Source organism: Phocoena sinus, chromosome 7 (assembly GCF_008692025.1).
Source record: "Phocoena sinus isolate mPhoSin1 chromosome 7, mPhoSin1.pri, whole genome shotgun sequence".
Classification (NCBI taxonomy): domain Eukaryota; kingdom Metazoa; phylum Chordata; class Mammalia; order Artiodactyla; family Phocoenidae; genus Phocoena; species Phocoena sinus.
Window position 1 is genome coordinate 59,212,400 of NC_045769.1, and position 14,536 is coordinate 59,226,935.

The window sequence follows — 14,536 nt, forward strand, 5'->3', positions numbered from 1 at the left end:
GTGTCTGTTTTCTGCTTTATACTCTGGTAAAGAAAGACAAACTCAAAAAAAAAGAAGAAGAAGAAGATCCACAAAGTAAATATTCAGTGCATCCACTTTCTAATCCCCTTGATTTCCTGAGAACTTGCATTTTAGTCAAAATCTGTAGTCTGCTTACTTGAGGCAAATGCTTCTTCTACTCTGAAGTAAAGGATGGATGGTGGAAGCAATGGAAGATGTAATTACAAAGATTATCACTGACACTGATAAATAAGGAAAGGCCAATGGGAATTTAGAAGGCCTGATAGTTTTTCTGTTTTGGGGGGTTTTTTTGACAATTACTATATTTCTAAAATAAAAAAAAAATGATTTGCAAACTGAACTTAAACATTTGTAAAAACTGAGATTCTTAATTTATAGCTTCAATAAATTCAGTACTAAGCTCTACTACAATAACCTTTCTTTCTGGACGCAAAAATTATCTTTTAAAAACTCCATTGATCATTCCCATTGTGATCTCAGAGACACAGTAACCTACTTCAGTGCTTGAGATGGAAAAAGCACAGAGAAAACCTTAAGTTAGTTGTCTTTGACTTTTAAAATCCCTCTCCAATCTCCAGGTTAGTGTAGCTTCCTTCAGTCTTGGTAGTCTTGACACTGAAGCATAACTGACTTGACCTTTGCCCCTTTCTTCCTTGGGGATGCCACTGGAGGGCAGGCAGAAGCACAAGATATAATTTCCCTCACCTGGCTTCCTAGACAGGAATTAATTGTAAACATCTCTATTCCTTTCCTAACTTTATCTCTTTTGTTGGCTTTCCAACCTCACTCTTCTCCTGCAACTATTCCCAACAAGCAATTAATTCACTTAGAGAATTTCTCAGGGTTCAAAAAAAGGTATCCAGAAGTGAATTCAGGTATACCAGAATTCTGCATTAGGGACACATGCAGTGGGGGAGGTGGTATGCATCTGCTGTTCCTTGTCTCTGTGACTATGATGTCCTCTCTTCTCTTGGTCTAACTTACTCCTCAGTTTTCAAAATCTCATCTTTTGCTGACTGCTTGAATATATTTTTCAGGGACTTACTTTACCCGCCTCAACATTACTGAGGGACTTCCCTGGTGGTGCAGTGGTTAAAAGTCCACCTGCTGGGCTTCCCTGGTGGCGCAGTGGTTGAGAGTCCGCCTGCCAATGCAGGGGACACGGGTTCGTGCCCTGGTCTGGGAAGATCCCACATGCTGCGGAGCAGCTAGGCCTCTGAGCCATGGCCACTAAGCCTGCGTGTCCAGAGCCTATGCTTCGCAACGGGAGAGGCCACAACAGTGAGAGGCCCGCGTACCGGAAAAAAAAAAAAAAAGAATCCACCTGCCAATGCAGGGGACACAGGTTCAATCCCTGGTCCGGGAAGATCCCACATGCCATGGAGCAAATAAGCCCGTGTGCCACAACTACTGAGCCTGCGCTCTAGAGCCCATAAGCCACAATTACTGAGCCCATGCCCCACAGCTACTGAAGCCCACATGCCTAGAGCCCATGCTCTACAACAAGGGAAGCCACCACAATGAGAAGCCCATGCACCGCAACAAAGAGTAGCCCCCGCTTGCCGCAACTAGAGAAAGCCCACACGCAGCAACAAAGACCCAACGCAGCCAAAAATAAATTTAAAAAAGAAAAAAAAATTACTGAGACTTCTTCATGCTGCTGTCCACGGCTATTTGTTAGTCCATGCTATGACTATATCACATTTATTCATTTCACTGTTGATGGAAATTTCAGGTTGTTTTCAGCCTTTTTATTTATTACACATAATGCTGTTATAAATAATTGTATACTTGTCTCCTGGTGTACATGTGTAAGAATTTTGCTAGTGTCTATAAGTGTGTAGGAATGGAATTGACGGGTCAACTTTAATAGGTGATGCACTGATTTCTACCATGCTGCAGCATATGTGACATCCTCTTGCTCCATGTCTTTATGGACACTTGATTATCGGCAAGGTTTTTAGAGAAGTTTCTTTAGCATTTCTTTTTTTTTATAAATTTATTTATTTTTATTTTTGGCTATGTCAGGTCTTCATTGCTGCACGCGGGCTTTCTCTAGTTGTGGTGAGCAGGGGCTACTCTTCGTTGCGGTGCGTGGGCTTCTCATTGCAGTGGCTTCTCTTGTTGGGGAGCGTGGGCTCTAGTAGTTGTGGCATGCGAGCTCAGCAGTTGTGGCGCACAGGCTTAGTTGCTCTGTGGCATGTGGGATCTTCCCGGACCAGGGCTCGAACCCGTGTCCCCTGCATTGGCAGGCAGATTCTTATCCACTGTGCCACCAGGAAAGTCCCTCTTTAGCATTTCTTGTAAAGCTGGTTTGGTGGTGCTGAATTCTCTTAGCTTTTGCTAGTCTGTAAAGCTTTTGATTTTCTCCATATAATCTGAATGAGAGCCTCGCTGGGTAGAGTATTCTTGGTTGCAGGTTTTTCCCTTTCATCACTTTAAATATATTGTTCTACTCCCTTCTGGCCTGTGGAGTTTCTGCTGAAAAATCACCTGATAACCTTACAGGGATTCCCTTGTATGTTATTTGTTGCTTTCCCCTTGTTGCTTTTAATATTTTCTCTGTCTTTAATTTTTGTCAATTTGATTAATATGCATCTCAGTGTGTTCCTCCTTGGGTTTATTCTGTATGGGCCTCTCTGTGCTTCCTGTATTTGCGTGAGTGTTTCCTTTCCCATATTAGTGAAGTTTTCGGCTATTATCTCTTCAATATTTTCTCAGGCCCTCTCTCTCTGTCTTCTTCTTCTGGGACCCCTCTAATGCGAATGTTGGTACATTTAATGTTGTCCCGGAGTTCTCTTGGACTGTTCTCACTTCTTTTCATTCTTTTTTTCTTTATTCTGTTCCACAGCAGTGATTTCTACCAATCTGTCTTCCAACTCACTTATTCGTTGTTCTGCCTCATTTATTCTGCTTTGATTCCTTCTAGTGTGTTTTTCATTTCAGTTACTGTATTGCTCATCTCTGTTGCTCATTCTTTAAAGCTTCTAGCTCTTTATGAAACATGTCTTGTATCTTCTCAGTTGGTGCCTCCATTCTTTTTCTGAGACCTTGGATCGTATCTACTTTCATTACTCTGAATTCTTTTTCAGGTAGATTGCTTATCTCCACTTCACTTAGTTGTTCTTCTGGGGTTTTATCTTGTTCCTTCATCTGGAACATATTTCTCTGCTGTCTCATTTTGTCTAACTTTCTGTGTTTGTGGTCTCTCTTCCTCAGGCTGCAGGACTGTAATTCTTCTTGGTTCTGGTGTCTGTCCCCTGGTGGGTGAAGTTGGTCCAGAGGCTTGTGCAGGCTTGCTGGTGGGAGGGACTGGTGCCTGCCCACTGGTGGGTGGAGGTGGGTCTTGTCGCTCTGGTGGGCAGAGCCATGTCAGGCAGCTGTTAACTCAGGATGACTTTAGGCAGTCTATCTGCTGATGGGTGGGGCTGTGTTCCCACCCTGCTGGTTGTTTGGCCTGAGGTGTCCCAGCACTGGAGCCTGCAGGCTGTTGGGTGGAGCCAGGTCTCAGTGCTAAAATGGCAACCTCTGGGAGAGCTCACGCCAATGAGTATTCCCTGGGGCGTCCGCCACCAGTGTCCTTGCCCCCCCAGTGAGCTACAGTTGACCCCCACCTCCCCGGGAGACCCTCCAAGACTTGCAGGTAGGTCTGCCCCAGGCTCCTATGGTATCATGGCTTTGCCTTGGGTCCCAGTGCACATGAAACCTTGTGTGTGCTCTCCAAGGGTGGAATCTGTTTCCCCCTGTCCTGTGGATCTCCTGCACTCAAACTAAGCCAGCCTTCAAAGCCAAATGCTCTAGGGGCTCCTCCTCCTGATGCCAGACCCCCAGGCTAGGGAGCTTGACATGGGGCTCAGAACTCTCATGCCTGTGGGAGAACCTCTGTGATATAATTATTTTACAGTTTGTGGGTCACCCACCCAGCAGGTATGGGTTTTGATTATATTGCAAAAGCACCCCTCCTACTGTCTCCTTGTGTCTTCTTCTTTGTCTTTGAAAAGAATATCTTTTTTGATAGGTTTGAATCTTTTTTGTTAATGGTTGTTCAGCAGTCAGTTGTGATTTTGGTGTTTTCATGAGAGAAGGTGAGCTCAAGTCCTTCTACCCACCATTGTGTCTCCAACTCTGATAGTTTTTTAAATTATCTGCTCTGTGTTTGTATACATACCTTACTATAGTATAATGGTTAAGAGATTAGGAATACCTGCTTTCACCTATTCCTTCAAGTTACTTAATTGCTCTAAGCCTCAATTTCCTTATCTAGAAGGTGAGAAACTATATTATAAGTGCATTAAATGAGATAATGTAATCAGTGCTTAGAATAATGATTTATTCTAAGCACTCAGTAAGTGATGGCCACTATTAGTAGAAATAAATATTTATATAATGATCCCAAATTAACTGGAACCAAACTGACCAGAAGGGGATGAACTAGTGTACTATTTATTTTTGGCTGAGTTGGGTCTTCGTTGCTGTGTGCGGGCTTTCTCTAGTTGCGGCGAGCAGGGGCTACTCTTCGTTGGAAAGCACAGGCTTCTCGTTGCAGTGGCTTCTCTTGTTGCGAAGCAGGGCTCTAGGTGCACAGGTTTCAGTAGTTGTGGCACGTGGGCTCAGTCATTGTGGCACACGGGCTTGGTTGCTCCACAGCATGTGGGATCTTCCTGGACCAGGGATCGAACCCATGTCCCCTGCATTGGCAGGCAGATTCTTAACCACTGCACCACCAAGGAAGTCCCTAACTAGTGTACTTTTAAAGGAAAGGGGCAATATCAGAAAAAATATCTGTATCAGAAATGTAAAGCAAACTCTAGACAGAGGTCACTTGATGTGCTATCAGTCCCTCACACCTCACGGGCCTGGGAAATGAAAATTCCTATTGCTTCAGTAATCAAAGAAACTATTAGATTCAATTTGAAATCATAGAAATTAAGACCTGGAATCAATCTCATATATAGGGCAGCCTTAGACTTTACGATCCACAGTGGAACACTTTTGAAAGTGGAAGGGCATGCTAATCATAGTCACCTTGGTACAACTGGTATAAATCAGGGCTGCCTTGGCAAACTGGGCCATGTGGTCACCCCACTCAGAGGTCATCAACTCCAGTCCTCTGATCTTACAGATGTGTAATTTAAGACCCCAAGTCACATACTACCAATGGCTAAGCAGCATAACTCTGCACCACACCACACTCCCTTCTTTATAATCCTTCCTCCCGCTAGCTAAAGTCTCTGTTTCATGTGTCTTTCACATTTGCTGGAAGGAAAGGTCAAATGACAAGTTAGAGTCAGAGAATGAACCCTGGACACACAAACTTGGATCTGAATCCTAGCTCTGCCACTTGCTCCCTGGAAGGCCACCAACAAGTTATTTTAGTCCTAAGATCTAGTTTTCCTCCACTGCAAAATGGTTACAAGGCTTAAATAAATATACAGACCTCAGCAAAATATCTGGCATATGTCAGGCACTCAGTGAAAGTTCCATTTCCTAATCCTTTTGCTGTCAAACCTAGGCCATATTCAGGAAGGAATTTTCAGTGCATTCAAAAGAGTCTGATAAAATTTAATTACAGAATTCTTAGGAATAAAAACTGCTTTCAAAACTGTCCTTATCTGTTCAAACTGGAACCATTCATTTGGTTCATTCATCCATTCAAGGAATTTTTATTGAGCACTTACAGCTACACCACAATCAAACCAATGTCCCCACCATAATTCTACCGGTCAAATGATCTCTGAGAGGCAGTTAAGGAGGCCAGCATTCCTGTTCCCACCAGGCACGGGTGCTACTTCAGTCACCCAAGCAACAGAGGACTTTCTATTAAGGCGGGAAGTGAATACTTTATGTTCCCCCTCTAAGTAATTATTTGGTTTCTTTTCTCCTTAAACTCAGTGGGTAAATTACATTGATTGATTTTTTCCTTTTAATTCTTAAACCTACAGGAAAATTGGAAAAAAGAAAAGGACTGTATTTTAAAAAAGTTTTGATGGCCAATAAATGATGGGGTTTTGTTGTTGTTGTTTTTGATTAATTTGAAAAGTCAACTCAAGGATTCCCAGCTCCCTAAGCATTCCAATTAACTGAAGGCTTCCTGAATGCATAATTTACAGTGGCCCCTTCTCTGCTGTCTTCCCTACAACCCATCTTCCCTCTACTCTGAGCACTTGGCACTTAATGTCTATCTCTGGAGCTACATTTAGCATATACATGTGTCTCTTACTGGTAAATGTTTGGAAATGCCCCACCCATCAACATTCTATCACAAATCCCTTTGTCTTAAAATGTTGCTTCCAGTATTACAGAGGCACATTTACAGGAAGTTAATGAAACCAGCTTTGTGACCTCTACTTGCAAGGACTGATCCCTTCTAATTACTCACTTTTATATCAAATATTTAAATTTATGATTGTATGTTTTTTTTAACAATAGAGCACCCTAAATTGTCTAAAGCTTCAGGCCTCACAAAACCTGGATCTGAAAAAAAAAAAAAAAAAAACCTGGATCTGTCCTTGCATTATGACTCTCCCTAGCTTCTGATGCAGAACCTGAACAAAGTGGATGTCTTAAAAACTTTAAGCCACCAGCTTTCCGTAAGAGTGACATGAGAATCCCAGATAAATATGAGACAGCAAAAGCGTTTGCCTCCTCTCTACTCATAGAGTGGCCTATAGATATCAATATTTCTAAAATCATTCAGTCATTGCACTGCCCACATTGCATTATTGTCAGTTAAAGGTCCCACAATGTCACCTATCTAGGAAAACATGTTCGACTTTTTTTTTTTTTTTTTGCAGTACGTGGGCCTCTTACCCCTGCAGCCTCTCCCGCTGCGGCACACAGGCTCCGGACGCTCAGGCCCAGCCGCTCCGCGGCACGTGGGATCCTCCTGGACCAGGGCACGAACACGCATCCTCCGCATCGGCAGGCGGACTCCCAACCACTGCGCCACCAGGGAGGCCCCCATGTTCAACTTTTGAGGTGCCTGGGAAACAAGTCTGGATGTTATTAGACATCGAGCTCAAATTTAACTTAAATCTTGATCAGGAAGATGCCTGTCAGAATACCTGTAATACCCATCATGGACTTAACACAAATGTGTCTTAGTCAAGAGTAATTCCCACCCTTTTCCTGTTTTCTGTTTTCTTAAGTTAGTAAGTTAAAGGTCACCTGTGAAAATGCTATCTATTTCAGATAGGTCCCTGAAACAAATAGCAGCAGATAATCGAGAAAACCCTAATGCTTTATGGACCTACTGTATTCCCCTAGGTGCATTTTCATATTTATTCATTTAAATCATCAACAAACACTGATAAACTATGATTTACTGGACTTCCCTGGTGGCGCAGTGGTTAAGAATCTGCCTGCCAATGCAGGGGACACAGGTTCGAGCCCTGGTCCGGGAAGATCCCACATGCCACGTGCACCGAAACTATTGAGCCTGTGCTCTACAGCCCGTGAACCACAACTAGTGAGCCCACGAGCTGCAACTACTGAAGCCTGTGTGCTGCAACTACTGAAACCCGCATGCCTGGAGCCCATGCTCTGCAACAAGAGAAGCCACCGCAATGAGAAGCCCGCGCGCTGCAACAAAGAGTAGGCCCCGCTCACCTCAACTAGAGAAAGCCCACGCACAGCAATGAAGATCCAACGTAGCCAAAAATAAATTAATTTAAAAAAACTATGATTTATTAAGCATTGGAAATACAAAGATCTGCATTGTACAATAGGAAATACTAGTCCTAGAACCAAAGAGGTGAGTTTAAATTCTAGATCCAACATGAACTTCAGCCAGTAGGCACAACTTCATTCTACCACTGGTTCTGGAATGCTCCTCACAGCTAACACAGGTCTGTTTGGTTGGCTGTGTGCATGAAAGGAAAATTCCCCCTTGATGCTTACTGCTTAGACGTACTCTTGGAGCCAAAAGAATGGATAGGTCCCAAATGAAGCCACCGTGGAAAAATGGAAAAACTTAGCTAACACAGTGGTGTAAACATGGTAAGTTTATACCATCAAGACACTCCTCTTAATTTACTTATCTGGATGATGACACTTATCTATTGTCTTTATTTTTCATATAACTACCACAAATTATTGATCATCTACTATGTACTACAAAGTGTGCTAAGGTCTTTGCAAATATTACATATGTTATTTGCAAATATTACATGTGTTATTATGAACCTCTGTGACTTTACATGTGGTGAAATCAAAATTAGAAATTTACCTCAAGCCACTTATCTTGAATGGATCCAGAAGTCAAACTCAAGGCTGAGTAAATACATTTGAATGAGGAGACATAATATCATTGTCTACTTTTTCTTTGCCAGTTTTAAAAAATACTTATATTTCATAGAAGCAAGGACATTTTAATAAGCCAAAGCAAGGAAAGACCTGATCTTAGAAAAAAAGACAGACTCAAGCAAACACCTTGACCCTCCTCACTCCACTCCACAGTGTGGCACTGGATCTAGGGTGGTCAGGACCTGGGTAAAGACTTGAGCTAAGGACTTAGAGGCAGCCCAGGACATAGTCCAGGTGGGGCAGTGGCAGCCACTGTTGGTGCTCACTCAAAGCAGCACTCCAGAAGCAGCTCAAACTTCTGACAGCAACGTGGCTGTCCAGATTTTCCACAGCTGCCTCACTGCATGCCCCAGCCCAAGCTGAGCCAATGCTCTGGCCCCGCTCCAGTCCCACTCACTCCATGGCAGCACAGCACTAGATCTGGGGCAGCCAAGACCAGGGAAAAGATGCAATCATGGGCTGCATCGAGCAGAGCTGCAGACTTCTACACAGGCAACACACTGGTCCTCTAGAACAGCACAAGCCCCACCTGCTTCAGCACTCCCCTCCTTCGGGGCAAAGGTCCCAGTGCGGGAGAAGGAAAAATACACACTTAAATGGAACAGAGCCAATGCAAGCCTGACCCTCAGGGCTTCTGCTCCAGCAACCAGGGATCAGACCCCGCCCCTGACAGGACGATGACAGCCAGCGAGCAGAGAGGAAGTCTCACCTCAAACTGTGAGGCTCTAGCTCCTCCATCACCAGCCACACTGCCTACCAAGGTGACAGCAACCAGCACAACCTGAGGAAAGACATGACTGGCATCCACATAACTTCCAGCCTTCCCACCAAAGGCACTGGGCACACACGCTCTGCATAGGGAGGCTTCCACATGAGAACACCTCTTTAAGACCACAATAGGTAATGGTTTACCTAAATTCATAGACAGAGAAAGTTAAGTAAAATGAAAAGGAAGAGGAACTACTCTCAATTGAAAGAACAAGAGAAAACCCCTGAAAAAATAATGAAACAGAAATAAACAATTTACCAGATAAAAAATTCAAAACAGGGTGGCATTCTGGCACAGAGTGGGGCCGGCACAGCTAGTGGGAGGGGGGCATGGAGTGGGGCCCCTTCCCTCAGCCACGAGTCCCACCCCATCCCCGCCCCCCACCGGTGAGGCCCACCTGACCAAACTATCTCCTGTGGCACAAGCCCAGGGTGGCTCCAGGCGCCCCTCCAGCAGAACCCCACCATGGGCAGCCAGAGCTCCAAGGCTCCCCAGGGCAATGTAACCGCCAAGAAGGCAGCAGGCACTTCCCCCGCAAAGGTCAATGGACAGGAGAACGGCCACAAGAACGGCTGCGTGAAAAGCAGCGATTTATCCCGCAAAGGTGAAGGGGAGTCGCCCCCTCCCCCATGAATGGAACAGAGGAGGCAGCTGGGGCCACTGGCACTACCATCAAGCCAGCACCCCCTAGCCAGGGCGCTGAGGCCAAGGGGGAGGAGACTCCCAAGAAGAAGAAGACATTCTCTTTCAAGAAGCCTTCCAAATTGAGTGGCCTGGCCTTCAGGAGAAATTGGAAGCCGGGGTGGGGATGATCTGTCTGCCTCGTCACCCACAGAGGAAGGGCAGGAGCGGGGGGAGTCAGTGCCTGCAGCGAGGAAGGCACTGCCCAGGGAGGGAAGGTTGCTGCTACCCGAGAGCCAGGAGCCCCAGGCCAAAGGAGCAGAGGCTGGTGCTGCCTCCAAGGGAGGAGACACAGAAGAGGCAGGGCCCCAGGCACAGAGCCATCCACTGCTCGGGCCGGAGAGTGGCCCTATACCAGCGGGTAGGCAGAATGAGTAGCTGGGTGGGGGCAGATGGGTGATCTCTAAGCTCTCCTTGCTGTCCTTGTGGTCACTGCCTGGACCTGGTGCCCTGGTTGCCTTCCTGTGCCCAGAAGGGAAGGGGCTGTTGCCCCCTAGCCACGTTCCCTCTCCTCCTCTCCCTCTTGTGGATTCTCCCATCATCCATCTGGTCTTCCTCTTAGGGCAGTTGAAGATGGTCCCTTGCAGTTTCCTAAGTTAGGTTAGTGATGTGAAATGCTCCTGCCCCTGGCCCTACCTCCTTCCCTGTCCCCATCCATGCAGAAGGCAATTGCTGGTTTTCGTCCCCAGTTCTTTTCCAGGCAGGTTTTGTTTACTCCCCAAATCCTTGAGCCAGAGGTGGGGGTGCCTACACTCCCAAACCCTGAGTGTCCAGCCTTCCCCTGCTGAGTTTGTAATCTCTTGTGCTGTGCCTAGTGGCCCCTGGGCTGGGGAGGACACTGCCCCTGTCTGGGTTTTTATAAATGCCTTACTCAAGTTCAAACCTCCAGCTTGTGAATCAACTGTCACTTTTTTGACTTGGTAAGCAAGTATTAAGCTTTGGGGTTGTGGGGAGGTCTGTAATGGGAAACAATTTCTTGTCTTTTTTTTTCCCCTCTCAGTGTTGTAAATTACTTTTAATGGCCAAACTCCAGATGTGTACCTTTTTTTTTCTAACTGCTAAAACCATTTTCTTCCACCCTTTTTTTTTCTAGCTGCTAAAACCATTTTCTTCCAATGTTTCTTGTAACATCTGGAAAAGGAATATATGTCGTCCCTTTAAAAAAAAAGTTCAAAACATTAGTAATAAAAATGCTAATCGAATTAGGGAAGAGAATTGATCTAAACATAAATCATTTTAACAAGGAACTAGAAAATATAAAAGACCCAATCAAAAATAGATAATTCAATATATGAAATAAAAAAACACTCTAGAAGCTATGAATATCAGACTAAATGACACAGAAAAACACATAAGTGATTTGGAAGATAAAATAATGAAAATCACCCAATCAGAATAGCAGACAGAAAAACAAATGAAGAAGAAAAAAAACGAAAGTAACATATGAGATCTCCGGAATAATATTAAACCCACCAACATTCACACTATAGGGGTTCCAGAATAAGAGAGAGAACGGTATAGAAAATGTATTTGAAGACATTATGGCTGAAAACTTCCTAAAACTAAAGAAGGAAACATATATCTAGTCACAGGAGGCACAGAGGGTCCCAAACAAGATGATACCAAATAGACCCACATCAAGACATACCATAATTAAAATGGCAAAAATTAAAGATAAAGAGAATTCTAAAGAGAGCAGGAGAGAACCAAAGAGTCATGTACAAGGGAATTTCCATAAGGTTATCAGCTGATTTCTCTGCAGACACTTTGCAGGCCAGAAGGGAGTGGCATGATATATTCAAACTCCTGAAAGGGAAAAACCTGCAACCTAGCATAATCTACCCAGCAAGATTATCCTTTAGAATAGAAGGAGAGATAAAGAACTTCTCAGACAAGCAAAAACTAAAAGAATTCAGCAATACTAAACCTACCCTAAAAGAAACCTTGAAGGATCTTCTCTAAATGGAAAAGAAGAATCTAGAGGAAAGGGTAAATCTCATTAGGAAAGGCAGATATATAGCAAGAATTGAAGATTACTTGAATAAGCCAGTATGTAGATTATAACACAAAAAATTGTAAAAGCAACTATAACTACAACAAACTGTTAAAGGGATAAGCATGAAGATGACATTTAAAAAAACAAAATGTGGGGAAGGAGAGTAAAAAATGTAGATGTTTTAGAATGTGTTTGAACTTAAATGACCATAAGTTTAAATCAACTAGATATAATTATGGGTCAACATATATGAACCCCATGGTAACCACAAATGAAAAACCTACAATGAATACACAAAAAAACATAAAGAAAGGAACAGAAGCATACTACTAAAGAAATTTATCAAACCACAAGGGAAAAAACAAAAAGAAGAAGAAATGAACAGAAAAGGACTACAAAAACAAGTGGAAAACAAATAATAAAATGGCAATAAGTACATTCCTATCAACAATTACTTTAAATATCAACAGACTAAATGCTCCAATCAAAAGACATATGGTGGGCTTCCCTGGTGGCACAGTGGTTGAGAGTCCACCTGCCGATGCAGGGGACACGAGTTTGTGCCCCGGTCCGGGCAGATCCCACATGCCGCAGAGCGGCTAGGCCCGTGAGCCATGGCCACTGAGCCTGTGCATCCAGAGCCTGTGCTCCGCAATGGGAGAGGCCACAACAGTGTGAGGCCTGCGTACCGCAAAAAAAAAAAAAAAAAAAAAAAGACATATGGTGGCTGACTAGATTAAAAAAAAAAAGACCCTTCAACATGTTGCCTACAAGAGACTTACTTCAGGGCTAAAGACACACATAGACTGAAAGTGAGGGGATGGAAAAAGATATTTCACATGAATGGAAATGACAAGAAAGCAGGGGTAGCAATACTCATATCAGACAAAATAGACTTTAAAACAAAGGCTATAACAAAAGACAAAGAAGAGCATTATATAATGATAAAGGGATCAATACAAGAAGAGGACATTACACTTCTTAACATATATGCACCCAATATAGGAGCACCTAAAGCAAATATTAACAGACATAAAGGGAGAAACTGACAATAATACAATAATAGTAGGGGACTTTAACACTCCACTTAGATCAATGGACAGGTCATCCAGACAGAACAGCAATAAGGCAACAGCGCTTAAATGACACAACAGACCAGTTGGCAGGGAGATCAGCTCGGTGCTTTGTGACCACCTAGAGGGGTGGAATAGGGAGGGTGTGAGGGAGGGAGACACAAGAGGGAAGAGATATGGGGATATATGTATATGTGTAACTGTATCACTTTGTTATAAAGCAGAAACTAACACACCACTGTAAAGCAATTACACTCCAATAAAGATGTTAAAAAAAAATGGAGGGGTACTTAAGCAAACTAAAAACCATTCGACAAAAAAAAAAAAATAGACCAGTTGGATTGAATAGATTTACCTACAAGACATTTCATCCACAAACAGCAGAATACACAATCTTTTCAACTGCACATGCAATGTTCTCCAAGATAGACCACATACTATCCTGAAGAACATACTGGGATACAAGGGCACGAAACAAGCCTCAACAAATTTAAGAGGATAGAAATTATATCAAGCATTTTTTCTGACTATAATGGTATGAAACTAGAAATCAACTACATAAAGAAAAATGGAAAAAGAACAAACATGTGGGGACTAAACTACATGCTACTAAAAAAACAATGGGTCAATGAAATCAAAGAGGAAATCAGAAAATACCCCAAGACAAATGAAAATGGAAACACAGCTTTCCAAAATCTATGGGATGCAGCAAAAGCAGTTCTAAGAGGAAAGTTTATAGCAATACAGGCCTTCCTAAATAAACAAGAAAAATCTCAAATAATCAACCTAAACTACCACCTAAAAGAATTAGAAAAATAAAATACAAAGCCCAAAGTCAGCAAAAGGAAGGAAATAATAAAGATCAGAGAGGAAATAAATAAAGAGAGATAGAAAACAACAGAAAAGATCAGTGAAACTAAGAGCTGGGTTTTTGAAAAGATAAACAGAATTGAAAAACCTTTAGCCAGGCTCACCAGGAAGAAAAGAGGACTCCAACAGAATAAGAAGAGAAATTACAACTGATACTACAGAGATATAAAAAATCATAACAGAATACTACAAACAGTTACATGCCGACAAATGGGACAACCTAGAAGAAATGGACAAATTTCTAGAAACATATGGCTTGCCAAAACTGAATCAAGAGGAAACAGACAATTTGAACATAATGATCACTAGAAGTGAAATTGAATTTGTAATTCAAAAACTCCCAGCAAACAAAAGTCCACGATGGGACAGCATCACAGGTAATTCCACCAAAATATAAAGAAGAACTAATACATATCCTTCTCAAACTATTCCAAAAAAATTGAAGAGTATGGAACATACCCAAATTCATTCCATGAGGCCACTATTACCCTGATACCAAAACCAAACACACTACAAAAAAAGAAAATTACTGGCTAATATCTTTGATGAATATAGATGCAAAGTTCCTCAACTAAATGTTAGCAAACTGAATCAAACAATACATAAAAAGGATCATACACCATGATCAAGTTAGATTTATTCCAGGGTCAATATTCCCAAATCAATCAACATGATATACCACAATAACAAAAGGAAGGATAAAAGTCACATGATCATCTCAATAGACAAGAAAAAGTATTTGATAAAACCCAACATCCATTCATGAGAAAAACTCTCATCAAAGTGGGTATAACAAGAGCATATCTCAAAATAATAAAGGCT

At 42.7% G+C, this 14,536-nt stretch overlaps 1 pseudogene; it reads left to right on the plus strand.

Moving 5' to 3' along the window:
* Positions 1–9,559: 9,559 nt before the first annotated feature.
* Positions 9,560–11,083, plus strand: LOC116756274 (annotated as a pseudogene).
* The last annotated feature ends 3,453 nt before the right edge of the window (positions 11,084–14,536 follow it).